The sequence below is a fragment of the Ursus americanus genome, chromosome 30 (genome assembly GCF_024610735.1).
Source record: "Ursus americanus isolate L20-20 chromosome 30, mUrsAme1.1.p, whole genome shotgun sequence".
NCBI classification, from domain to species: Eukaryota; Metazoa; Chordata; class Mammalia; order Carnivora; family Ursidae; genus Ursus; species Ursus americanus.
The window spans coordinates 4,322,221-4,349,534 of NC_142156.1; the positions used below are offsets into that span (position 1 = coordinate 4,322,221).

General features: G+C 38.5%; 1 protein-coding gene and 1 pseudogene across 2 annotated transcripts in view; both read right to left on the minus strand.

The window, feature by feature from the left end:
- The window catches only part of LOC148107427 (tetratricopeptide repeat protein 28-like), a 117,324-nt gene that overhangs the window by 83,322 nt on the left and 6,688 nt on the right, over positions 1–27,314 (minus strand). The gene's annotated exons all lie outside the window — the stretch shown is intronic.
- LOC148107428 (small ribosomal subunit protein uS13 pseudogene) lies at positions 23,279–25,556 on the minus strand (annotated as a pseudogene).

Sequence of the window (27,314 nt, forward strand, 5' to 3'; positions counted from 1 at the left end):
GTTCTGGGGCGCCTGGGTGGCTCAGTCGGTTAAGCATTTGACTTCAGCTCAGGTCACGATCTCAGGGTCCTGGGACAGAGCCCCAGTCAGGCTCCCTGCTCAGCAGGGAGTCTGGTTCTCCCTCACCCTCTCCCCTTCCCCTAGCCACTCATGCTCTCTCAAATAAATAAACAAACAAACAAACAAATAAAAGGTTCTGCGTTCTATTACCTCCATATACAGTAACATTTCCCAAAATATGTTCCCCTAAGGACTCTCAGGTCCTGAGGATACTTGGACAAACAAAATTAAAAAGAAACTTCTGCTTTAGTGGAAGACCTCTCAGAGCTTTTATTTTGTACACTGTGAATCTGAGAGAGGAGAAACCATACATAGGAGAGCAAAGGATGTTTTTGGTAGAGTATCCTAACAGACAAGAAACTGCTTAAAACTCTGATATGAACCAGGGCACCTAGCTGGCTTAGTAGGTAGAGCATGCAACTCTTGATCTCAGGGTCATGAGTTTAAGCCCCATGCTGGGCACAGAGCTTACTTAAAAAAAAAAAAAAAAAAAGATGGGGGGGGGTGCCTGGGTGGCTCAATCAGGTAAGCATCTGCCCTTTGCTCAGGTCGTGATTCCAGGGTCCTGGGATTGAGCCCAATGTCAGGCTACCTACTCAGTGGGGAGTCTGCTTCTCCCTCTTCCCTGTTCATTCTCTTTCTCTCTCAAATAAACAAATAAAATCTTAAAAAAAAAAAAAGAACCTCTGGTGTAAACTATTAAATAAGGCCTCTAAGAGCAAAGCAAAACACCATGGAAAAGTGCTAGTGCAGAAAGATTATAAATACTAGAGAATTCTAACATCATCATCACCACCAAGTGTCCACAAATTTAAAAGAAAAAGGCACTCTAGTAAGTGTCCAGAAGCTTCTAATTTGTCAAAATATGCCTGTTCATACTAAGTGAGTTACAATGTGGTCCTTAGGAGGCTAATAAATAGCATTTTGTATAGTTAAAAAAAGGAATATAATTTACCTAGTCCCTCTTTATCTTCTCTACTGATAAACCTGGCATGACAGAGAAAACAAAAGACTCTTGCATGTATTTTTCAGATTTTATATATATATATGTATATATGTATATATATGTATATATGTATATATATACATATATATATACATATACACACATACATATATATATATTGAATTAATATATTTATTTTAATATATTTATTCAATATAAATATTCATATATGTATGTGTGTGTGTATATATATATAGTACTTGGAATAACTGGCGATATTAAATTCAGAAATAATTGGAGTGAATAGTACTACTTGCAGAAATTTTTTAAAATAAAATGAAATTTTGAATCACTATTTAATTAAATAAACTGCTTATGACATTCTTTCCTCATATATTTCACTTATTTACAGTTTATGGATGTCAACATATATTAACATTGTTGATATTTTTCTCTGACCTCTGACAAACTCATCTTGAAATGGTAGTGACAATAACATACAGATGAAATCGGCTCAAAATATTCAGCCACATACAATTACCAAACCATAATTGTTCCAGACTAGTTATAAATTTTGATTATTCAAATGATAGAGGAAAATACTTATCATCCTTGACATCAAAAAATTATAGGTGAATCAAAGAATTAACTGTTTAAATTAAATAATGAAATTACTAAAATGAAACACAAAAGAATTTTTCATCAGATAAGCTGAGGAAGGCCTTTCTAATAAGTACAACACAAAACCTAAAGACATAACAAAAATAAATTTGACAACATAAAAATTTTAAATATCTACACGGAAAAAAATAGATTTAAAAAAAGGAAAAAGATGAGTGGCAAATCAGTTTTAAAAAACTCTTTGCTGGGCGCCTGGGTGGCGCAGTCCTTAAGCGTCTGCCTTCGGCTCAGGGTGTGATCCCGGCGTTCTGGGATCGAGCCCCACATCAGGCTCCTCCGCTAGGAGCCTGCTTCTCCCTCTCCCACTCCCCCTGCTTGTGTTCCCTCTCTCACTGGCTGTCTCTATCTCTGTCAAATAAATAAATAAAATCTTAAAAAAAAAAAAAACTCCGCAACACATAATAAAAGACTAATTTACTTACAATATAAAAATGTACAAATAAGAAAAAAACAATCCAATGGACAAAGTAAATGAACAAAGGATATGCATAGACAGATCATAAGAAAGGACATCCATATGGCTTTTAAGCACATTATTTAATGTGTGACTTCAGTTATTTTTCTTTTAAAGTAAGCTCTGTACCCGACACAGGGCTTAAACTCACAACTCTGAGAGCAAGAGTTGCAAGATCTACAAACTGAGCCAGCCAGGTGCCCTATGACTTCAGTTATTTTGAAAGAAACCTCGAGATACTATTTTTCTTCTCTCATACTAATGGAAAAAAATTATCGGTACACTTTCATAGTAAGGGGATAAGGGAAAAGTTACATTCATACATTGTTGATGGAACTAGAAACTGATATTTTTTTATAGAAGAACTAAGGAATAGCTACAAAAATGTACAAGGTACATATACTTTGAATTTTAGAAATTTTTCCACTTCAGGTAAATTATCCTTCAGATACATTTACCTATGTAAACAAAGTCTCATATACAAGATATTCATAACATACATCATCATTTGTATTAGCATGAAGTTAGAAATAACCTAAATGTCAGATGACAGGAAAACAGATAAATTCATTTTCATAGATCAATATAATTGATACTATCAATTCAGCCAAAAGAATGAAGCAGATTTTAGGTACTGATGTGAAAAGATAGAAAAAATCAAGTTGTAGAAAAGATATAGAATATGTCATCTTCCATAAAAAAGGGGGGAAGGAAATAATGCATACATGGACACACACTTACATGCTTAAATATATATGGGTTAATTATGCCAGAAACAACTTATAAACCAGTAGAATAACTGACTCAAAGAGAGTTGCTTGAAGACTGGGAGGTAGGAGTAGAACAGTAACCAACATTTCCATTTTGTACTATCTGATACTTTACTATATGTATATATTCCCTATTTTTTTTCGAACTATGAAAAAAATTCTGAAAACAGAGCATAGCTTACTTTTATATATCAGAGCACACATAAGTAGTTGTAGAATCTGTTCACTGTTTTTTTTAAAGATTTTATTTATTTGTCAGAGAGAGTGAGCGCTAGCAGGGAGAGTGGCAGGCAGAGGGAGAAAAAGGCTTCCCACTGAGCAAGGAGCCTGATGTGGGACTCGATCCCCGGACCCTGGGATTGTGACCTGAGCTGAAGGCAGACACTTAACCGACTGAGCCACCTAGGTGCCCTGAATCTGTTCACTTTCTAAGTGTGTCCGGCTGAGAAGACAAAAGGGAAATAAAAAGCCAGCCTTTGTATCCTGGCCTAGAGCTGCATAGCCTAGAAGAATGGGGCCTACCACGTTCTAAATATTTATTTTATTTTATTTTATTTTATTTTATTTTATTTTATTTTATCTTACTTTACTTTTACTTTACTTTACTTTACTTTATTTTATTTTATTTTATTTTATTTTATTTTATTTTATTTTATTTTATTTTAAGAGAGACAACAAGAGAGCACGAGCAGGGTGAGGGGCAGAGGGAGAAGCAGACTCCCTGCTGAGTAGGGAGCCTGACATGAGGCTCCATCCCAGGACTCCTGGACTCCGGGATCATGACCTGAGCTGAAGGCAAACACGTAACCAACTGAGCCACCCATGTACCCCGGGGCTACCACTTTCTAAATTTTACAGTCGCTCTCCACGCACCAAGCTATTCTTATGCCTAAAGAATAGGACCATTTTTGAATTTACACAAAGGTCCCATATGGATAAGCAAAGGGTACACATTAGTTGTGTATTTTAAAAACAAAACAGATAATGGGGTGCCTGGGTGGCTCAGTCAGTTGAATATCTGACTCTTGATTTCAGCTCAAGTTGTGATCTCTGGGTCATGAGATCGAGCCCTACACTGGGTTCTGTGCTCCACTCAGCATCTGTTTGAGATTGTCTCCCTCTGCCCCTCGCCCTGCTCAGGCTCTCGCTCTCTCAAATAAATAAATAAAATCTTAATAAAAATAAAAAATAAAAACAAAATAGATAAGACAAAATTTCACTGGAAAATTGACCATGTAATAAAGAATTCAATGTACGTTCCAAAACTAAACTATATAATACCTTAAGTTAACACCTTTGTAGATGGGTTTATAAGATGTGACATAACAAATGGCAGGATTAATAAACTGGAGGAAAAGTCCATAGAAAATACCCAAAATGAAATATACCCAAAAAGAAAGGGTTGGGAAGAGAAAGTAGGTGCATAAGAGACACAATAAGAAACATGCCCAAGAAGTCTAACACACATATAATTGAAATCCCAGAAGAAAGAGAAGGAAGTAGAAGCAGTATTTAAATACCTCAGGACCAAGAATTTTCTAAAACTGATGAAAGACATCAACTCATAGAATATTGAACTAACCGCTTTAAGAACTTTATCAAAAACTAAAACTGAAACTAAAACTTCATCCAACCCCACAATATCACAAAGAAAACTAGACTGACATACATCATAGTCAAACTCCTAAAAACCAAAAATGAAGAGAAAATGTTAAAACAGACAGTGGAGGGAGAAAAGACACGTTATCTTCAAAGCTTCAAGCTTAACAAAACTGATGGAAGATAAAATAGCAGCTAACCAAAATTCTACGCCCAGAGAAAATATTATTCAAAAATGAAGTTGAAACAGGAACCCTCATACATTGCTGGTAGAATCTTAAATGGTAAAGCTGTTGTGGCAAACAGGTTTGGCACATCCTCAAAAGTTAAACATAGAGTTACCATATGACCCAGCAATTCCACTCCTAAGCATCTACCCAGAGGAACTGAAAATGTGTGTCCACACAACATCTTGCCACAAATGTTTATAGTAGCATTATATATAAAAGCCATAAAGTGGAAACAACCCAAATGGCCATCAACTAATGAATACACAAAACATGGCATAGCCATAAAATGGAACAAGAAAAAGGAATAATATACTGATATACATAAGAACATGGATGAATCTTTAAAACACGATGTTAAGGGAAAGAAGCCACACACAAAAGACCACACCTTGTATGATTTCATTTATATTAAATGTCCACACCCACTGAGATAGAAAGCAAATTAGTGGTTGCCATAGGGTTAGAGGTAGGGGAAAATGAGTGACGCAGTGAGTATGGGGCTTTATTTGAAGGTGATGGAAATGTTCTGGAATTAGTGGTGCTGGTTGTGAATATACCAAAAAAACACTGAATTATACACTTTAAATGGTGAATTTTATGGTATGTTAATTATATCTCAATTTTTAAAAAGGTAAAATAAATACTTGTACAAACAAACCAAAACTGAAGGAATTCATTAACAACAGGCTGGCACTAGAAGAAATATTGAAGGAAAGTGATCTTAGAAACATGGCAATGTAAGAAAGGAATAATAATTATTATTATAACTACAATGACTTGTGAAGTTTAAGATATGTGTATATAAAACACAAAATACAGGGGATAATAAATGGAGATCTATTAGTAAACATGTTTTATGTCATACTGAGAAAGTCACATGAGAAAGCATGCTATTTGTAGAAATTATAAAAAAATATTTGTAAGTTTGCCAATCCACAGAATGCTAATATAAGAGACAGTTCATAATTGCTTACTTCTCTATTTTCATTAAAAATCTGGGGCTTTTCAGGATTTTAAATTTCAACATATGCATTAAAGTCATTAGGCTCTGGAGAAAAAGAATCTTTTTTTTTTTAAGATTTTATTTATTTCAGAGAGAAAGTGAGTGACCACGAGTAGGGGGGAGGGGAGAGAAGAGAGGGGGAAGTAGACACCCCATCAGGCAGGGAGCCCAACACAGGGCTCAATCCCAGGACCCGGAGATCATGACCCGATCCAACGGCAGATAGATGCTTAACTGACTGAGCCACCCAGGTGTCCCAAAATGGAATCTTTTTTTTTTTTTAATATTTTATTTATTTATTTGACAGAGAGAGAGACAGCCAGCAATAGAGGGAACACAAGCAGGGGGAGTGGGAGAGGAAGAAGCAGGCTCCCAGGGGAGCAGGGAGCCTGATGCGGGGCTTGATCCCAGGGCCCTGGGATCACACCCCGAGACAAAGGTAGACACTTAACTACTGAGCCACCCAGGTGCCCCCCAAAATGGAATCTCTAGAAAAGAATTTTATGCATCGTCATGACTGGCTGAGCTTAGAATAAATTTCATTAAGCAAATGAGCTTTAATATCAAAAGTAAGTAGCTGCAAAATTAGAATTTGGTTTTCTCTCTGTTAAAAGGACAAAGCTTTCTTGGACTACTGGTACTCTTGATAAGAGAGTATGAAAGGTTTTTCTTTAACATAATCTTCCTAGAAAACAAAGATTCTGCATTTTGGCAAAATAATTTCCTCTGTTGACTTTATCAGGTGTCTGATTACTTAAGAAAGGTGAATTTTCTCTATTAAAAGAGCCAAGGTTTTCTTGGTGTTCGGTTGGTTAGTTTTTTTACAATGATGTAACCTTCTGTATTTGCCTGCAAAAAAAATTTTTTCTTGCCTGCAAAACCTTTCTTGTCACTATGGTTAAACGGATAACTGGGTGTTGTTTCACAATGACCTATTTGACCAAGTATTTTAGGACCTTTGATATTTTTTACAAACGTCTCCAATTCAAATCCTAAATGAAGTCATTTTAACTTTGGGATTTTTCAGAGGGTCTCTGGAACATCTCAAAAGATTTATTCTCTCTCCTTCTAAAAAAGGAAATGTTAGAGGCGCATGGGTGGCTCAGTCAGTTAAGTGTCAGAGGCTTGATTTAAGCTTAGGTCATGATCTCAGGGTGGTGAGATGAGGCCCCTCATGGAGCTCTGCACTCAGTGCAGAGTCTGCTTGTCCCTCTCCCTCTACTCCTCCTTCCTCTCTCTCTCTCTCAAATAAATTAATTAAATCTTTAAAAAGGGAAATGTTAAAATAATTAGGGCTATTTGATGTTAATTACATAGGAAGCATTATCAAATAAGAAGTAATCCTACATTGTCTTTATGTTGTATTTGTATATATATATATATATACCTTGTAAGTGTGTTAGAAATTGTATGAAATTCTTAGAAATCTGGTAAATAATGTTATCAGTCATAATTCCAGTTATTTTTAAATGTTGTGTGTTACAGAAATAACCAACTTTCCTTGTCAATTCCCTTGTAATGAACTCGCACCAGATCTTTAACAATGGGCATTTTAAATCTTCATCATTTACAGAGCAATTGTTTTACTCAGATGTTTTTGCAAAAGAGTTTCTGCAAAAGTGTTTCATCTTCAAGAAGATTCATGGAAAGGACTTTCCCAAGTACAGCTTTCTGATAGTTTTAAGATCACAAAACTGAACTGGATTCAAGCAAAACAAGTATTAACTACATGGGACTGAATTAACGAAGGAGGAATATTATAATGTTTTATGACTTTTTGTCTGAAACGTTGTTTGGGGTTTTTTTTTCCCAGATTTAAATTAATCTTTTCTCTTGAGCCACCTATGACTCACAATTTGGTAAAGTACACCTCTGTAAACAAAGATAAAAGATTTACTTTTTCTCCCTATCTGATCCCTCCAGAATTCAGAAACTCTTGAGTATTCTTTTCATAGCAATGTAGTTTTTTACATAAGTTCAATAAAAGTCTGTTCTCCATATAATAGGACACAATTGGAAATATTGCAAAGGCTTTGACTTGAATAGTACTGCAGGTAAAATCTGATGGTGAGTCCTTGGCTTGGCTTTCTGGCCTCAGAAGCTTTTAAGAGTCCAACCTGAGATAAAAAGTTTCAGCAAAACAGCCTTAAAAAGAGCGGATATGGTCCATTACTTTTCTTGCTCCACTTATGTAAATAATCAAGCCATGTGTGATGCAAATTAGTTTTACTGTGATTATCTTCTGTGAAAAAAAAAAAAATGGGGGTAATTGCAGAGAGAAAAATTATGTTTGTGTACCTTTGGCTATAATAGCCTCTAATCCTGTCAACTGCCTTTGAGGTTTCGTTATATACCTATAACTGGACTAGATCCTAAATTCTAGTTTCCTCAAATAGCTGGCTACAATTCTCCAAACAAACATTTCCAATTTTCTTCCACCCTTCTAATTTAGACTCCCTAAGAACAAAGACTCCTCATGAATATCCTTGGAAGGGACTATACGAGGTCTTCCTCAGTATCCAGTTGGCAGCCAAACCTCAGAGACTTGAATCCTGGGTATATATCTCACAGGTGAATAAGTCTCCACCTGACATCTATCTGGTCCTATATACCACCTGGAGACCTCAAAATCAAACTAATGAAAAAGAGCAGAAGCTGACATCAAGGTAAACTGGTCCCAAAATGCCACATCAAAACCTCATACTTTATTTTTTTAAGATTTTATTTATTTGACAGAGAGAGAGACAGCCAGTGAGAAAGGGAACACAAGCAAGGGGAGAGTGGGAGGAAGAAATAGGCTCCCAGCAGAGCAGGGAGCCCGATGCGGGGCTTGATCCCAGGACCCTGGATCACGCCCTGAGCCAAAGGCAGACACTTAAGAACTGAGCCACCCAGGAGCCCCCAAAACCTCATACTTTGAACATGAACCTCTCTCTTTTCTTTCCTTTACTCTAGCATTGGCCTGGAAAGATAATGCCACCAGACCATTGCTAAGGGATTTTAAATGCTGGATTTTTCATTAAAAACTCTGATCTGGGGGTGCCTAGGTGGTTCAGTCGGCTAAGCATCTGCCTTCAGGGCAGGTTATGGTCCCAGGGTCCTGGGACTGAGCCCCACGTCAGGCTCCCTGCTCAGCAGAAAGCCTGCTTCTCCCTTTCTCTCTGCTGCTCCCCCTGCTTGTGCTCTATCAGATAGATGAATAAAATCTTTAAAAAAAGACAAAAACAAAATACTCTGATCAGTCCCTGATGCTAGAGACCCCCCCACCCCCGGTATGATTCCCTGTCTCTGGTTAACAACCCCAAACTTGGGTTGCCTGGGTGGTTCAGTTGGCTAAGCATCCGACTCTTGATTTCAGCTCAGGTCATGATCTCAGAGTCATGAAATCCAGCCTCGAGTCAGGCTTTGCACTGGGTGGTGGAGCCTGGTTGGGATTCTCTCTCTCCCTCTGCCCCTCCCACTCTCTAAAACAAAACAAAACACACAACAAACAAAACAAAAAAATCCAAACTTGGGGAACTTTGTGTCCAGACTCTATACAAAGAAAGGGACACAGGCAAGGAAAACCAGAATAAAAAAGCCTGTGTGGTCTATAGTCCCTTAAAATTTTACTGGCCTCCATGGCTGTCACCTTTCCAGTACTGACCCACAGATTCAAATGGGAATTACCAGGAGGCGTTCATGATTCAAGATTTGCTTCCTTTGGCAGGGCCCTACTTCCCTAGCCAACACCACCTATTGCACCTGGATTAACACCCATGGGGAAGTTGAAACTCAGTTACATAAAATCACTGAGCAAGCCATTTGGCTTAAAAAAGGTGACTCCTGGGGCGCCTGGGTGGCACAGCGGTTAAGCATCTGCCTTCGGCTCAGGGAGTGATCCCGGTGTTATGGGATCGAGCCCCACATCAGGCTCCTCCGCTAGGAGCCTGCTTCTTCCTCTCCCACTCCCCCTGCTTGTGTTCCCTCTCTCGCTGACTGTCTCTCTCTCTCTAATAAATAAATTAAAAAAAAAAAAGGTGACTCCTTCAATGGGGTCTTTCTTTGACTTACCTGATTTTCATTGATTTGGGTCTTAGGGACCATAGCTTAGAAGTAAACTCCAGACATTGGGAGTTTACTGCTTATCATAGTCATCGTAGTCTCCCTAGCATGCTGTATTCTCTCAGTCTTTAAATGCATGTTTGCTGACACTCACCACCAAGGAATTGATCTCCCTAAGACTGGAATATCAGTAAAGGAACAAAGAGAATGACCAACTTTAAAAAATATGAACCTGAAGCTGTGTCCTGTGAATATCACAGTGGTTAAGCAAAAAATGTCATCACCTATGAATACCACACAAAGGATCAAAAACTTCAAGAACTTCAGAACAATAGGCAGGAGTGACATTAACGCTTTAAATTATTATCATGGGGCACCTGGGTGGCTCAGTTGGTTAAGCATCTGCCTTCAGCTTAGGTCATGATCCCCAGGTCCTGGGATCAAGTCCCATATGAGGCTCCCCGCTCAGCGCGGAGTCTGCTTCTTCCTCTGCTCCCCCTACCTGCTCAGGTGCACTCTCTCACCCTCACTCTCTCTCAAATAAATAAGTAAAAAAATAAATAAATAAATAACATTTAAAAATATTTAAACTTTTATGTTTCTCAGTTAATGTGAGAGTCTGATCAAAAGGGATGAATTGTTTAAAAAAAGGAAGAACAGGCCCAAAGTGGAGCTCACTTGCCCCATGACAGCAAACCAAGAATTAATATCTAACCTAACTGTAGTTTCAGCCTCTCTCAGGGATGTAACCTTTAACAACTCAATCTGGAATTACCTGATCAGCACTAGCGAGGTAATTTGCATGACAGGCCCCCACTCTTCCCCCAAAGGCAGGTAACCTTGCCTGAAACAATCCACTCTTTGTTAGAAACTTCCTTTTTCTGCCCCCTTCTGCCTATAAAAGCCCTCCAGTCTGTACAGCTCCCCAGAGCTCCTTTCTACTTGCTAGGTGGAATGCTGCTCCATTCAAGAATCATTAAGTAAAGCCAATTACATCTTCACACCTACTCAGTTGAATTGTAACAAACATAAATCTGATATGCATAACTTTGTGTTTCTGCACTGTTGTATTCACTTAAGATTAATAAATAAGTCGATACCATTTTATTAGGTTAACAACCAACTCCCTTCTTTTAAGACTAATGTGGAAAATAGTATGGCTTGTTTACTCATAACAGATAATCAAAATACACAGTTCAAAATTAATTATTAAAATTTCAAATTCAACCAAGACACAAATACATGCAACTTAAACATTTAACACATAAGCATAAACAATTTATGTCATGCCATTAAATTTTAAGAGCATTTTTCAACAATTATGACAATAAAAATTCCTGAGGGTATAACTCATCTCCAAACTTACTGGTACTTTCATGCTTTCCTTTTTTGATAGGCATTTTGTGAGAGGTGAACTAATGCATAAAAATCGCTAAATGACCTTGTTCCTATTACAATATCCATTTTTGTAAAGGTAAAATCATGACTCTCATACAAATATGAAATGAACACACATCAAAGACTACTTAACTCATTAATTAATGAGGGACCCAGTAAAATATTACAATCAATTCAGAGGAGAATTCAAAATATCCCACGTGTACTGGCAATCAGAAATGCTGAAATGAATTTCTAAATAGATACAAACTGGCCTTTTCAGGGGAGGAGGAAAGTGAAATCAATTGTCCCTCCACCTGGAAATAATCATTTGCATATCTATGAACAAGAATAATTTGGATTGCCAGCAGTGAACAGAACTATAAAATACTTCAAAGACAATGAAAGGAGTAAAGTTCACAGAATCAGATAACCCAAAAGGATACACCACATTCCAGACAACCTACTTTTCCATTGAAGGCACCCACCAATGTTTTTCCACATCCAAGTCTTTCACAATTTTTCCAGACAGTCCCAAAGTGAAGTACACTAGAATCAAGGAAAAAGAACTATCTTTTATAGAAATAAATATGATCAAAAGAAGCCTGCCATGAAATAATTCAAAAGGAAGGGGTGCTACAACTAAACACTTAATCCACAACCTAGAATGCGTAATTAATGAAAATATAATTGTCCGTGTATTCAGCATCAATCAGAGGAGAATGAAACCTAGCTCAAAGTATAGAAGGATAGGACTCTAAACTCACAGTCACCAGTACTCTTACAAAGTGTGCATCTTAAGAGTCATGGTTGGCAAGAAAGGTACTTGATCACCTTGATGTGATATGGGCCAGGAGTGAATGGCCAAGAAAGAATTCTTGAGACGTTTTAATGCAAAAAGGTTTTTTTATTAAAGCATTGGGGGGGGGGGCGCACCTGGGTGGCTCAGTCGGTTAAGCATCTGCCTTTGGCTCAGGTCATGATCCCAGAGTCCTGGAATCGAGCCCCACATAGGGCTCCTTGCTCAGCAGGGAGCCTGCTTCTCCCTCTTTCTCTGCCTGCCACTCCCCCTTGCTTATTCTGTCAAATAAATACATAAAATCTTTAAAAAAACAAAAAAAAGCACGGAGAGAGGACCAATGGGCAGAAAGAGTTGCACTGTGATTGTGAGGAGCAATTATATTTATATATTTTTTAGGCCGGCTCCATGCCCAGGGCAGAGCCCAACAGAGCTCAAACTCATAACCCTGAGATCAAAACCTGAGCTGAGATCAAGAGCTGGACTCTCAACCCACTGCGCCACCCAGGTGCCCCAATTATATACTTTAAAGTGGGGTTGGGTAGAGATAAAGGAAGTTTCTAAAGGGATGCTCATACGTTGAAGACTTAAAGGATCCTGCAGGTCTGCCTATCTTCGAACTAGGGCTGTTTTTTGCCTTCAGCAAAGCATTAACATTAAAACAGCTGTGAATTCCTTGAGGAATGTCATACTCCACCCGTCTCAGGTATTTGTCAAGGGGCACAAATTGTTAAGGAAATTTAATTTTATCTACATTTCTTTTGCCTTTGTTCTTCTTATCAACCTGACTAGTGTTCTGGTTAAGGTGTAACCCCTCTTCTCACCTCCATCTTTTTAAAGTTAATTTTCAGAATTTGAAATCACTTTGACACGATCTGGATCAGCACTCAGCAAACTTCAGCTGCCTGTCTTTGGAAATAAAGTATTATTGGAACACAGCCACACCCATTTATTTGAACACTGTCTAAGGCTGTTTCTGTGTTACAACGGCAAAATTTAATAGTTAGAACAAAGAACGCACTACCCATAAAGCCTAAAATATTTACTATCAGGCCCTTTATAGAAAAAGTTTGCCCATCTCTGATCTAGATCAATCACTGCCAATACTTTCTAGTCTCTGGACTCCTTTTAAGCATCAAAACCTCTTTTTGATTGCTTAATTGTACATTTTAGGACAGCTAATTGAGAAATTACAATTGAGAAAATACAAAGGCTACTCTGAATTCAGTATTGCCTTTAAATACATGTATATTTTATTAATCTAACAGTATCTACACAAATTTGAGGGAAAAAAGAAGAATGCGTGAACAAGTTATTTTTTTACTTCATCTACAGGTAATTCTTGGCGTACATGGGATCGGACCATGGGCCTCCCTTGTGTAGCGGGGGGGGGGGCAGGGGTGCAGAAGCATCTGGCTCCAGGGATCCCCAACAGACCAGGTTTGGCCACTTGCGGCTGACAAAATCCAAAGACACAGGGACGAGCGGTGGTGAAACAAGAAATGAATTTATTTCAGTGAGGACAACACCAGCAAGACAGGGGACTGGTGTCTCAAAGACTGTCTCTAAAGTGCCAAAAATACTTCCAGGTTTATATAAGGAAAACGTGGGACAAAGGTTGGTGGGTCTGTGCAGGGAGGCAGTGAAGGTCAAGTCAATCACTGGCAAGGAGTCAGTCAGGCAGGGTCTTGCTGCCTCAGGGCTGTCCTTATTGCTTGAGGGGTAGTTTCCATACCCCTCGGGGGATGCTTTGCCCTCAGGGTCTTTCTCCTGAGTTAGAGATAAGCCGGAAAGAAGAACTTATCAATTAGAAAGTTTGAGGTCAAAATGGAGGTAGTTGAGGGGCGCCTGGGTAGCACAGTCGTTAAGCGTCTGCCTTCAGCTCAGGGCGTGATCCCGGCGTTCTGGGATCGAGCCCCACATCAGGCTTCTCCGCTAGGAGGCTGCTTTTTTCCTCTCCCACTCCCCCTGCCTGTGTTCCCTCTCTCACGGGCTCTCTCTCTCTGCCAAATAAATAAAATCTTTAAAAAAAAAAAAAAATGGAGGTAGTTGAAGTCCTCTTCCACTCGGGAGTCCACAGAACAGTAGGAAGCAGTGATCTGGCAGAAGTTTCCAGGCTACAGAGACTAAAGGGCTATGCTGGTTAATCAAGTCTACTATCTGTTTACAGAAATGTCTTGATATCAACTCCTCTATTGTTTTTGCCAGACCTTTCAAAATGTAAAAAACCTCAATAATCTAGGTTTATTTATTTATTTAAAGGAATATTTCATAGTAACCTGACCTGAAAAATTCAAAGGGAATTTATGTTACACAGAACTAAAAGTTTATAGAAAAATTTTGAGATTTTGTTCTATAGTTTATGTGGATGTCTGCTTAGAAATTTTTCAGAACAGGGGCGCCTGGGTGGCTCAGTCGTTAAGCATCTGCCTTCGGCTCAGGGCGTGATCCCAGCGTTCTGGGATGGAGCCCCATATCAGGCTCCTCCACTAGGAGCCTGCTTCTTCCTCTCCTACTCCCCCTGCTTGTGTTCCCTCTCTCGCTGGCTGTCTCTCTATGTAAAATTAACAAATAAAATCTTTAAAAAAAAAAAAAAAAAGAAAGAAATTTTTCAGAACAAAATCTTCTTAGCTGTGATTTAATCGCAAAACACGGAGATTATCGTTTGTTCCAGGACTAAAACAGACAAATATTTCTTCAGAAAATGCTGTCCGCCAACAGGATGGTCCTTCAATTAGATGAGACACCATGTTAAGCATCTCAAAATTGCTAAAATACCGACTGCATCTTTACCATTTGCCCATTCGATCCCTAGGGTATAAATATGCCCTCGGGGTACACCACAGAAGACCCCACATTCCAAGCATTCATCAGAAAATACAACTTATTGTTTGCTATCCAGAGAGGTTTTTTTCTTTTGTCACCAACTAGACCCCAAGACCTGACCTTTACTGCCCACCTTCTTGTACTCACTAATCTCTGTCTGACATTTTTCCTTAAGCTCTTCTTTTTGGCTTACCTCCTAACTCAGGCAAACGAAACCCAAAACCACCTCTCAGGTAACAGCAACTGCCCTCACAAGACCTCCCACCAGCCCAGACCCCCAGACTGGTTGAGCTAAACCGCTGACATTCACCTGTGCCCAGATGGGCTCCTGCATCCCTGCACCCCCACTATACACTCACCTGCCCAGTAATTGCCTGGAGTGAATGGCAATTACTCTTACTTCATCATAATACTAAAATCCCTGTCCAAGGAGGAACACAAGCCTCATTTATGTAACATACGATGTATGTACAGGCACGTTTACTTATGGCACATGTGTGACCTTATTCCTGTCTCTATACAGGATGACAAGGCTTCCCTATCTAAATGTTCATCCTAATCCTAAACAATAGGTACCCATTCTCCCTCTCTCTCTCTCATTCTCAGAGTCATGGCTTTGGAAGCTATTTCCCATGACCCCCTTACTTGCTGCAAATAAACTTTTTCTTTGCGTGACAACTCACCTGGTGTGATTTCTGTGACTCACCAACGAGCGAACTCATATTGGTTTGGTTACACTTTCATTAGCCTAAATCTGCCTCCTGATAGCCTTCATTTGGTCTGAGTTTTCTGCCCTAAAACATATTAAATGTTCTGCCTTCAGATATTATACACAACTCCCACACCTTCTGTATGCTTCTACAGCACGGGCCAAACCTTTAAGAAAATAAGCTACTACAAATTTGTCGCTTCAACCAACCCCTGTGGACAAGTAAATCTTTAGGTGAGGAGTGGGAAATGATGATATTCTCAAACTCAGAATGGAGGAGAACAGTAGCGCTCTAAGACTATAACTCTATTTTCCTAATGAATACTAAGACTGCATTCATTAGCTTCTCAGCAATTAAAGATAGTTCATGTTGAACTTACAGACAACCCAAAGCTCCTTCCCATAAATGCTTAATAAGATTTTTTCATGTTTTTGAACCTAAATGGAAAACCTTAACTATAATTAATTTTGCCTTGATTTATCAACATACTCACTTATTGAACACATACTCTGTGCTAAGGACTGGACGTAAAAAAAGAAAACAAGACATGGTCCCTGCGCTCAAGATCACAGAATATATACCTTCATGGTTTCATCTTATTGGTATATCGCTATATCACTGGTATATCACTACCTCTTTGAATCCTAATTTTTTCAGTGTGGTATCTACCCATCTCGTATTTGTGAAACTCTCATGCCTTCATCCAAGAATAGTATTATTGCAAGAGACGAGATTTAAAAAATAGAGCCCTGTGTGTCGGTACAGACCTCCTGCAGGTTTTTATCACCTCTAACATTCTCTAATTCAATAACTTTATTATCTTTAAATCTACAAAATTCATGTCCATAAGATTATCATGGGATACTTTATAAAACGGTTTAAGAAAATCAAGACATACTAGAATAACCCTTAAAAAAAGAAAGGTAGGGGCGCCTGGGTGGCTCAGTTGGTTAAGCATCTGCCTTTGGCTCAGGTCATCATCTCAGGGTCCTGGGATCTGGCCAGTATCGTTGGGCTCCCTGCTTGTCAGGGAGTCTCCTTCTCCCTCTCCCTCTGCTGTCCCTCACCCCCCGGCCCCCACTCATGCTCCTCTCTCAAATAAATAAAATCTTCAAAAAAAAAAAAAAAGTAATGACAAATTCCTAAGCACACCCATGTTGGCTACTAGTCCTTATCACCTCTATCTGTATCAGTCAGGATCAGTCAGAAGACAGGAATCATACCTGTTACTTGGACAGACAGAACTTAATGTAAGAGTTGTTAAGGAGTATGAAGTTTCTAGGTAAGTGGCTGAAGGGGCAAAAAAGAGAACCCTAAGGAATCACAGGGATAGCAACTGCTGAAAGCACCTATCACGCCCAGGGCTTGGCTAACAAAGGCTTAGAAGGGGTCCAGGGCACTTAAAGTCAGACTTCTGAGGAGAAGGCACTGCTCAGCTAGTGCTGGTGTCTGTGACTTCCAAGGAGAGAATCCAGGGACCTAGAACCTCTAAGAAGGGGCATTAGCTGGCGGGTATTAGTGGTCTCTGAAGAAAGCTTGATGAAACCGGTCCTCAAGTGTTAGAAAAACTGCAAACAGGATCCAGCAACTACCGCAGGAAGGTACTACTGCTGCCACGATGAAGAAGGGCTGTTAGGGTGGTACTCACAGGAACAGCCTAGAGGAAGGCCCCAGGAAGCAAAGAAGAAAGAGCAAGTCCCTCCCTGCCCCTCCAGCCTTTTACTGCCCCTAATCTGCCAGCCAAAAGCAGCAGCAGGCAGTGCAGAAATACAGCCTGCAGCGTCCCAGCCCCCAGGATCACAAAGCAGAATAAACAAGACAGAGTTGGAGCTAAAAGATTACTGGCAAAATACTTTGTTCTAAGGTCACATAAACTGTTTAAAATAACCTACAACTTTGTGCAGGTGATCAAAATCAGTATCAGTCTGGGGCACCTGGGGGGCTCAGTCAGTTAAGCATCTGCCTTCGTCTCAGGTCGTGATCTCAGGGTCCTGGGATGGAACCCCCATCGGCCTCCCAGCTCAGCAGCGAGTCTGTTTCTCCCTCTCCCTCTGTGATCTCTCTCACCTTCGCTCTCTCCAAAATAAATAAATAGAATCTTTTTAAAAAATCAATATCAATCTGCATCCAACACTTAATGAACTCCTGCTACACTGAGGAATTACTAATAACGATAGTAATAACAACAAAAACCACACCTAACATTTACTTAACATTTACTATATATCTGGAACTATTTTAAATAGCATATATGTATTAATTCACTTAATCCTTACAAGAGCCCTGTAAAGTAGGCAATGGTAATATTCCCACTTTATAGATGGGACAAAGAGGTACAGATCCCATGCCTTGGACTACGACATATGCTACAATGCCATGATACACAACTTTCTCTAAACTTAAGGTAGCCTTTGAAGTGCAGCACTGCTTGAACACAACTTGCTTATATACTTTTTTAAAGTTCGCACCTCGATTTGCAGCTAGATAGAATATCATTTTCTCACATGGGGAGTATTTCTCAAGACTCTCCGCTAAGAACATCCAACCTGGCAACAAACTCCTGGCGCCCCAAGCAATGAAGGATAAAATAGGCAGAAAATTAAGCAATGAAATAATCCTACACACTGCAAAATAAAACTACTACCTTCACTACTGTCACATTCAGAAATCAGAAGTACATTAATTCATGGCAGATATGTATAAATTATTATTTCTATAGACTGAAGCTCACAAACGTCCTGGTGTGAGAATATAAAATGAAGAGTTCTGGATCTTTGAAACTAAATACGTGTCAGGCACCTGGGTGGCTCAGTCAGGGAACCGTCTGACTTCAGCTCAGGACATGATCTCAGGGGTGCTGGGATGGAGCCCCGCACCAAGCTCCCCGCTGAGTGAGGAGTCTGCTTATCCCTCTGTCCCTTCCCCTGTTTGTGTTCTCTCTCTCTCAAATAAATAAAATTTAAAAAAAATACTAAATAGATGTCCTACATACAAACTTTGTATAAATGTAGATTGAATAAAATATTTTTTAGTTTCTTGCAGTACTGTTAAACATTATATGTGTTTTTAGTGTCATGACTGAGGATTCAGGATTACAAAAAGCCAATGTTAAAATACTGCTGCATCTAAAGTACAAAAAGTAATAAAATACTACACAAGAAACAAAATTTGGGGTGCCTGGGTGGCTTAGTTGGTTGGGTGTCTGACTCTTGATTTCAGCTCTGGTAGTGATCTCCAGGTCCTGGAACTGAGCCCTACGTTGGGCTCCTCACTCAGCAGGGAGTCTGCTCGTCTTCTTCTCCTTCTGTCCCTCCCCCTGCTCACATACTCAAGCTAATAAATAAATTAAAAAAAAATTCTTCTTAAATTTTAGCCAAATCAATATAAACTTCACAACTCCCTCTGTAAAATCAATCAAAACGATGTGACAATGGTAGGAAAACAAGCACACTTGAAAAAAATTTTAACTTGTAACACATGAATTAATTCCAGTTCTTCAAACTAAAACCAGAAATAAATATGTACTCTAGAAGAGTAATCTTATGTCTATATACCTGCTACCCTGTTTACCCACCTCATAAAGGATAGAAAGAAGTCTTTTTATTTAAGTCTTCTCTAAGTAGCTTTGAGTTCACAAATAGACATGACTTAAAACATAGCAGTATAAAATGTCTCCAGACATTCAATTATTTCAACTCTATTTCAAGAATAATAAGCTCAAAAATTAATATTTATTAAGTAAATACCTACATTTTAGCCTCACAGGAAATTCAAATGCAGAATACTTCATGACGAATTTCTAGAATCTATTTTTTAACAACAAAAAAACTTATTTCAGGAAATTATGTTTGTTTCACAAACCTAGCCTCAGTCTAAAATTCTGAATCAACAAATGATTTACAGTATTAATATGCTTTGTCTCTATTTAACAACTTTTAATTTGCACGATAAAGACTGATTCCTCCTTAATAGTAAAAAAGGAAGATATAAGCAGTGATTTTCTCCTGGTTGCTTAACACGTTGTATACTCTGACCCCTTATTTAGATTTTCCCGCACCACCTCAAGACTGGGGGATCCTGGGCCCATTCCTGCATGTGGTCATTGCCAGTCTGTCTTCTCATGCTCAACTACTGTCTGTTCTCTCCCGACTTATTCCCCCCCCCCCCAAGGACTGATGGCCACTCACCCCACTGAGATGGCCATGAGAGAAGGGGAGTGTTTTCCCCCAGGAAATGGGGGGCAATTGCCTTTTCCCCAAGGAATGTGTCCAGCACCCCTTGGTCAAAGCATTGTTGCTATAAACTATTTCTGGGGCGCTCTAGGGCCCCCTTCCTCAGCACACTTCTGGGGAAAGTAGGCACTATAGTAACTCATGAGGATTTTCCTTACCAACAATAAATGGAGACAACCTAATAAAAAAACAAAAAAAAAAAAAAAAAAACAAGCTGTGATTTTATTTTACAATTCTTTTTATTTCAGAGATACATACGAAATTAGAATCATTCCTCTACTATTCTAAAAATCGTTGTTTTTATATAGCCTCATTTCACTTAATACTTTTCTTCATTCTCTGGTTTAATTCCCACGCTTCATTCAAGTAATATATGTCAGGTACCACATTATTAGTTTAATAACAGTTTTGTAACCTCAAATACTTACAAAATTAAACCATTGACATTGTAGTTAATTTTAACTTGACTGATAAAAGTTACTAGGTAATAAAATTCAAGAATAAAAGTAAATACTCATCCCTTTGTTCTGTCATTATAGAGACTTAAATTCCAGAATACTGTGCCAACATAACCTTAAACCTCACAGTAAAAACTAGGTTTTAACAAGATACTCAAGAGAATTGCCTCTATTACTGTCTTGCAATAAATCTAACATTCAGTAGCAAAAGATAATTATAACTGATCACTCTTTGCTTAATGATCATTCAAATCAAAGACCCAACTCATACAATGTTTAAGAACATAGACTCCAGAGCAAGACTGCTAACTCACAGTCCAGGGTAACTCAACTTCCTAGCTGTGTGATCTTGAGCAAGTTACTTAATAACCTCACTGTACCTCAGTTTCCTCATGTGTAAAATGGGAATAACAACAGTACCTACCTTATGAGGTAGTTATGAGGACTAAATTAGGTAATATACAAAAAGGACTTAGAACAGTGTCTGACACCTAGTAAGCACAATACATTAGCTATAATAATCTGAAACCAATAGACCCTCCACTATGAAAGGAATACTGCCTCTATACAACTGCTCTACAATTTACATGGTTCTTCCAAATATGCCTAATGGAAATTTTTTTTTTAATTTTTTATATTTATTTGAGAGAGAAAGCACGAGCAGGGGGAAGGGGCCAAGCAGACTCCCTGCTGAGCAGGGAGCCTGAGGCAGAAACTTGATCCCAGGATGTGGGATTGTGACCAGAGCCAAAGGCAGACACTTAACTGACTGAGCCACCCAGGCGCCCCAGAAATTTTTTTTAAATATAACTGGAATTTATGGTCAATTTCCTGAACAATTTTTATAAATGGTTTTCATAAATCTTTGTGGAGATTAGGAAGCTCTTGAATTTAACAAGAGCATTATTTTGACAGAACAACTTTCAAAAATCCTGTTAATACATAAGTTAAAACCATAAGGATCCAAGACAGCACTCAATACAAAAACATTATATGCAGAACACAAAAGGAATTGTGGCAGTGTTTTTAGTACTGTCTCAGGAAATTGTGCAATCTGCTGTAATACACTTTTCCTACCGATAAGAAGCTACATACAAGACCAAATGTCCAATAAAGGTGTCTGAATTTCAAAATCACTTTAGTAACATGCAAATTCCTGAGAGGACATACCCAGATGTGTAACTAGTTAACTCCAAAATTAAAGGTACTATCTCAACCCAAGTGTTTAGCCTTATCAAATATATATATATATATATATATATATATATATATATATATATATATATATATATATTCCTCAATATCAAATTACACTAACAAAGTATCAGGAAACTAAGCTTCTAGTCTCAGAGGACAGGTCACCGGGAAAGTCTCATGGAGTTGAGTTTCCTCTGCTCTACAACTTGGCACAGTAATCTTATAAGCACATGAGGGTCAATCTGCTTGCATTAAAAATGCTTACACTTACACTTAAAAATGTCACAGGCCTGATTATTTCAAAGAAGGTTCAGACATACATTCCAACATGTTTATGTGACATTTAATTCACAGAAATTTTCTCATCCCTCTTAATTTCAGGTGTTCCCTACATAAATGCTTAGTGAACATTTTATTTTAGATAATGTAAAGACAGATTCTACAAATCTCAACTATTTCTCAAAATATATCTAATTATTGCAAAGTGTTAATAATGTAAATCAAAATAATGAGAGAATATATGGATTTATTATTAGATTCAATCTATTTTTCCCTATGCCTGAAATTATACATATGCACTCACTCTGTTTTAACTGTTACTTTTGAATTTACTTCACTCCATAAGACAGCTTCAGATGACAGGATCATCTTAGATGACAGGTATAATCCTGCTCATTTTACCATGTATCAGTGAAAACAAAAATGGGAGAGGGGCATATAAAGACTATAGAAGAATATCTCTTTTTTTTCTTTTAGGAAAATATCTTTAATGGCATTTTAAAAGATTAAACATTTTTTCTTTTTTTTTTTTTTCAAGAAGGCTCCACGCCCAACGTGGGGCCTGAACTCACAACCCCAAGATCAAGAGTTGCATGTTCCACCAACTGAGCCAGCAAGACGCTCCTTTTCTTTTTATTTTTATTTTTTTTTAAAGATTTTATTTATTTATTCAACAGAGATAGAGACAGCCAGCGAGAGAGGGAACACAAGCAGGGGGAGTGGGAGAGGAAGAAGCAGGCTCATAGCAGAGGAGCCTGATGTGGGGCTCAATCCCATAACGCCGGGATCACGCCCTGAGCCAAAGGCAGACGCTTAACCGCTGTGCCACCCAGGCGCCCCTCTTTTTATTTTCTACTTGATTTTTTTATACCTATAGTGAGATATAGTTCACATACAATAAAATTCATTCTTTCAAAGTGTGCAGCTCAGTGGTTTTTTATTTATTCACAGTTTTGTAACCATTACCACAATTCTAATATTTCCGTCACTCCCAAAAGAGGCCCCATACCCATGAACAGTCATTCCCCACTCCTCCTCTCCAAGTCCCTGGCAATACTAATCCACTTACTATCTCTATGGGTTTGCCTATCCTGAATATTTCACACAAATGTAATTATACAATATGTGATCTTTTGTGACTGGCTTCTTTCACTCAAAATGCTTTCAAGGTTCATCTTGTATCACGTGTTAATACTTCTTCCTTTCGAATGGCTGAATACTATTCTACTATATGAATACACCACATTTTGTTTATCCACTCAACAGTTAGTTGATACACTTACGGGTTGTTTCCATGTTGGGGCTATTATGAATAATGCTGCCATGAACATTCATGTACAAGTTCTTGTGTGGACAAGTGCTTTCATTTCTCTTGGATATAAATGTAGGAGTAGGGGCGCCTAGGTGGCTCACTCGTTAAGCATCTGCCTTCGGCTCAGGGCATGATCCCAGGGTCCTGGGATCAAGCCCTGCATCAGGCTCCCTGCTCTGCTGGGAGCCTGCTTCTTCCTCTCTTACTCCCCCTACTTGTGTTCCCTCTCTCACTAGCTGTCTCTCTCTGTCAAATAAATAAATAAAATCTTAAATAAATAAAATCATAAATGAATGAGTGAATGAATGAATGGAGTAGAATTACTGTGCCATATGGCAGCTCCGTGTTCAGCATTCTGAAGAAATGTCAAAGTGTTTTCCTAAATGGCTGTACCATTTTACATTCTCACCAGCATTGTATGAGGACTCCAATTTCTCCACATCTTCACCAACACTTGTTATTATCTTCTTTACTTTTAAGCCATTCTAGTAGGTGTGAAGTGGTATCTCATTGTCATTTTGATTTGCATTTTCCTGATGACTAATACCTTTTCGTGTGTTTATTGGTCATTTGTACATATTCTTTGAGAAATGTCTATTCAAATACTTTGTCCATTTTTTTAAATTAGGTTATTTTCTTATCACGAGTTGTAAGAGTTCTTTATATATTCTTGACACAACTCCATTATCAGATCATGATTTGCAAATATTTTCTTTCATTATGTGGGATTTCTTCACTTTTTTTTTTAAACAAAGAAGCCATAAGTGTATAAAGTATTTATTAACAGAAAAGAACTACAGATTTATTTCTTCTTGGACATACCCACAGTGCAGCCACAGTGGCCTGTGGTCTTGGTCTGCTGGCCTGGGACACAAAGTCCCCAGAAGTGACACAGCCCTCTGTGGGCTCAAATCTTCTTCATCCTGAGTCTTCATGAAGTTTGTTGTCCAGACCATTGGCCAGGACCTAGCTGTATCTTCTATCCTTCACATCATTTTTTATGTTCCAGAACCAGTCTGGGATCTTATACTGGTGTGGATTCTGTATAATGGTGATCACACATTCCACCTCATCCTCAGGGAGCTCTTCTGCCCCCTTGGTGAGGTCGATGTCTGCTTTCTTCAACACCACACCTTTGCCCTATACCCTTAATTGCAGTGATGGCAAAGGCTAATTTCCACTGCCCATCGATATTGGTGTTCAGTATTCACAAAATGAGCTGGAATTCTCAGGGATCACTAAAGACATGGCAGTGATTCTAGTGGCAGCATGCAGGGCTACTGTGGAAGACCTCTTTTCACTTTCTTGCTGCTGTCCTTTGACACACAAAAGTGTTTAATTTTAATTAAGTCCAATTTATCTACTTTTTCTTTTGTTACTTGTTTTTGGTATTATATTTAAGAAATCATTACCTACGGGGCACCGGGCTGGCTCATTAGGTAGAACATGCAACTCTTGATTTCTGGGTCGTGAGTTCAAGCCCCATTTTGGGCATAGGAATTACTTTAAAAAAATAAAATAGGGGTGCCTGGGTGGCTCAGTTGGTTAAGTGTATGCCTTCAGCTCAGGTCATGATCTCAGGGTCCTGGAATCAAGCCCCACATTGGGCTCCCTGCTTAGCAGGGAGTCTGTTTCTGCCCCTCTCCCTGTTTCTTCTCTCTCTCTCTTACTCACTCTCTCTCAAGTAAATACAATCTTTAAATACAGAAATAAATAAAATAAAAATCACTGCCTAACCCAAAGGCACAAAGATTTACTCCCGTGTTTTCTAAAAAGTGTTTTATTGTTCTTGCTCTTATTGTTTGGGTCTTTGATATTTTTTGAGTTCACTGCTATTCTTTTGCAGGTGGAAATCTCGCTGTCCAGCACCATTTGTTGAAAAGACCATTCTCTCCCCCACTGAGTGGTCTTCACACCATTGTTGAGAATCAATTGACCATAAATGTGAGGGTTTATTTCTGGACTTTCAATTCCATTGATCTATGTTATTCCTATGCCAGTACCACTGACTTGAGCACTATAGTTTTATAGATTTTAAAACTGGGAAGTGTGGGTGCCTCGGTGGCACAGTTGGTTGGGCAGCCAACTCTTGGTTTCAGCTCAGGTCGTGATCTCAGGGTCACAGAATCGAGCCACACATCGGGCTCTGCGCTCAGCATAGAGTCTACATAAGACTCTCTCTTCCTCTCCCTTTCCCCCCTCCCCTGCTCACACACATATGCACTCTCTCTCAAAATAAATTAATTAATTTATTAATTTATTAATTATTTTAAAAATTGGGAAGTGTGAGTCCTCTAAGTTTGTTCTTTTTTTTCAAGATTGTCTTGGCTATTCTCGGTACCCTACACTTCCACATGGATTTCAGGATCAGCTTATAGATTCCTGCAAGAAAGGCAGATGGGATTTTTATAGGGAATGCACTTATCTGTACATTACTTGGGGAAATATTGCCATCTTAATACTGTTAAGTCTTCTGGTCCATGAACATGGGATATCAAATTTAGACTTACTCTTACTTTAAAATTACATTCCTTAAACTGGTCAGTCCAACTGCTAAAACAATATAATCCAAAAAAAAAAAAAAAAAAAAAACCTTCAACCCCAAAGAACTGAATCCGTTCCAGCTTTACTTGATGCTGAAGAGTTCAATCACAAAAGAAAGAAAAGTGATCCAGTTACACAGAGATCCCAACAACATTTTTTAGAATGTTTGCCGTTTAAATCTAACCATTACCTTCTTCTCTCCTCCCATTTCCACTTTCTACTTATTTGGCCAATTACTTTCCAATGCATACTTTTCTTTTAGTCCATTCTATCATTACCTTCCTCTCCTCATCTTTCAAAAACTATTTTTTCTTGTGTCTCATCTAAAAATGAACACTAATGACTTTCTATATGCATGATTTGGCAAAATATAATATCAAGGTTAATTTGATTTTTCCTTTTATGATGACTAACACTAGAGAACGATAATCTTAGTAATGTTCATCTTCATCCAAGTGATATTCTTTATGCAATTCTACAAGTACAATGAATATTAATAACAAATTTTTCCTACCAATTGCTGACCCAAGTCTACAGTAAGTTGAAACATTACCACAGCGATTTTTGAACTTCCACTATGGCAAACTTAGCCAATAATAGCATGGAAATGCCAAATGTATAATCATGGAATGGGAAGCCACATACAATAATACGCCTTCCCTTACTTAAAAGTCACAGCTAACCTATTTTTTACTCTTGCAAAATTACAACACAAAGTCAGGTTTGCTGTGTTACTTAGACCACCTACCATTTCTTAGCAATCCTGTTCTTTATCCACAAAATAGTACCACATCTTCATTAATCATCAATTATTTGTCAACTAGAATCTCAACAAATCACATTTCCGATTGCTGTAAGTTACCTCTACACTATTAATTGTTTAAAATAATGCATGCCAGGGGCACCTGGCTGGCTCAGTCAATAGACCATGTGACTCTTGATCTCAGGGCTGTGAGTTCAAGCCCCACACTGGGCACAGAGCTTACTTAATTAAAAAAAAAAAATCCTAACTAAAATAATAAATGTTCTTCAGACTGAAAACTCCTCTCTTAGAGATAATATAGCCACAAGATAAAAAAGGGATTTTTGGTAGTGGTCACAATGAGGGCAATTAGAACCACACTATCACACCTATTTCCCTCCCCCTTTTCCTGTTCTATTCCCTAGTTACTGTTACTGCCTTGTTAATCTCCCAAAACTACTTCTGATCTTTAGTAAAAGGGACTAGTAAGAATATAGTACATAGAACATAACTCAACCGTAAGAAAATACTAATGGTTAAAACAAGTCTTATATTACAGTATTAGGTAGACATTACCAATGTATAATCTAGTCAAAATACTTAACTCGTATCCATGAAGTCTTTTTATATAGCTCCTAGTTTATAGGAAACAGAGGAACAAGATAAATACGATACCACATGAAAGCCACCAGACAAACCCAGAAGATAGGACATTCTTCAGGACAACTGTTTTGGGCTCTTCAGTGAGTCAGTATCATGAAAAAGGGAACCATGCAAGATTATAAGAGACTTACGTGACATTAATTAAGAACTGATCCTGGATTAGACATACAGCTTTAAAGAATATTTTGGGGAAAAAAAAAAAAGAATATTTTGGGACAGAGGTGTCTGGGTGGCTCAGTTGGTTAAGCATCTGCCTTCAGCTCAGGTCTAGATCTCAGGGTTCTGGGATCAAGCCCCAAATCGGGCTCCCCACTCAGTGGGGAGTCTGCTTCACCCTTTCCCTCTCCCCCTCCCCACTACTCGTGTGCTCATTCTCAAATAAATGAAA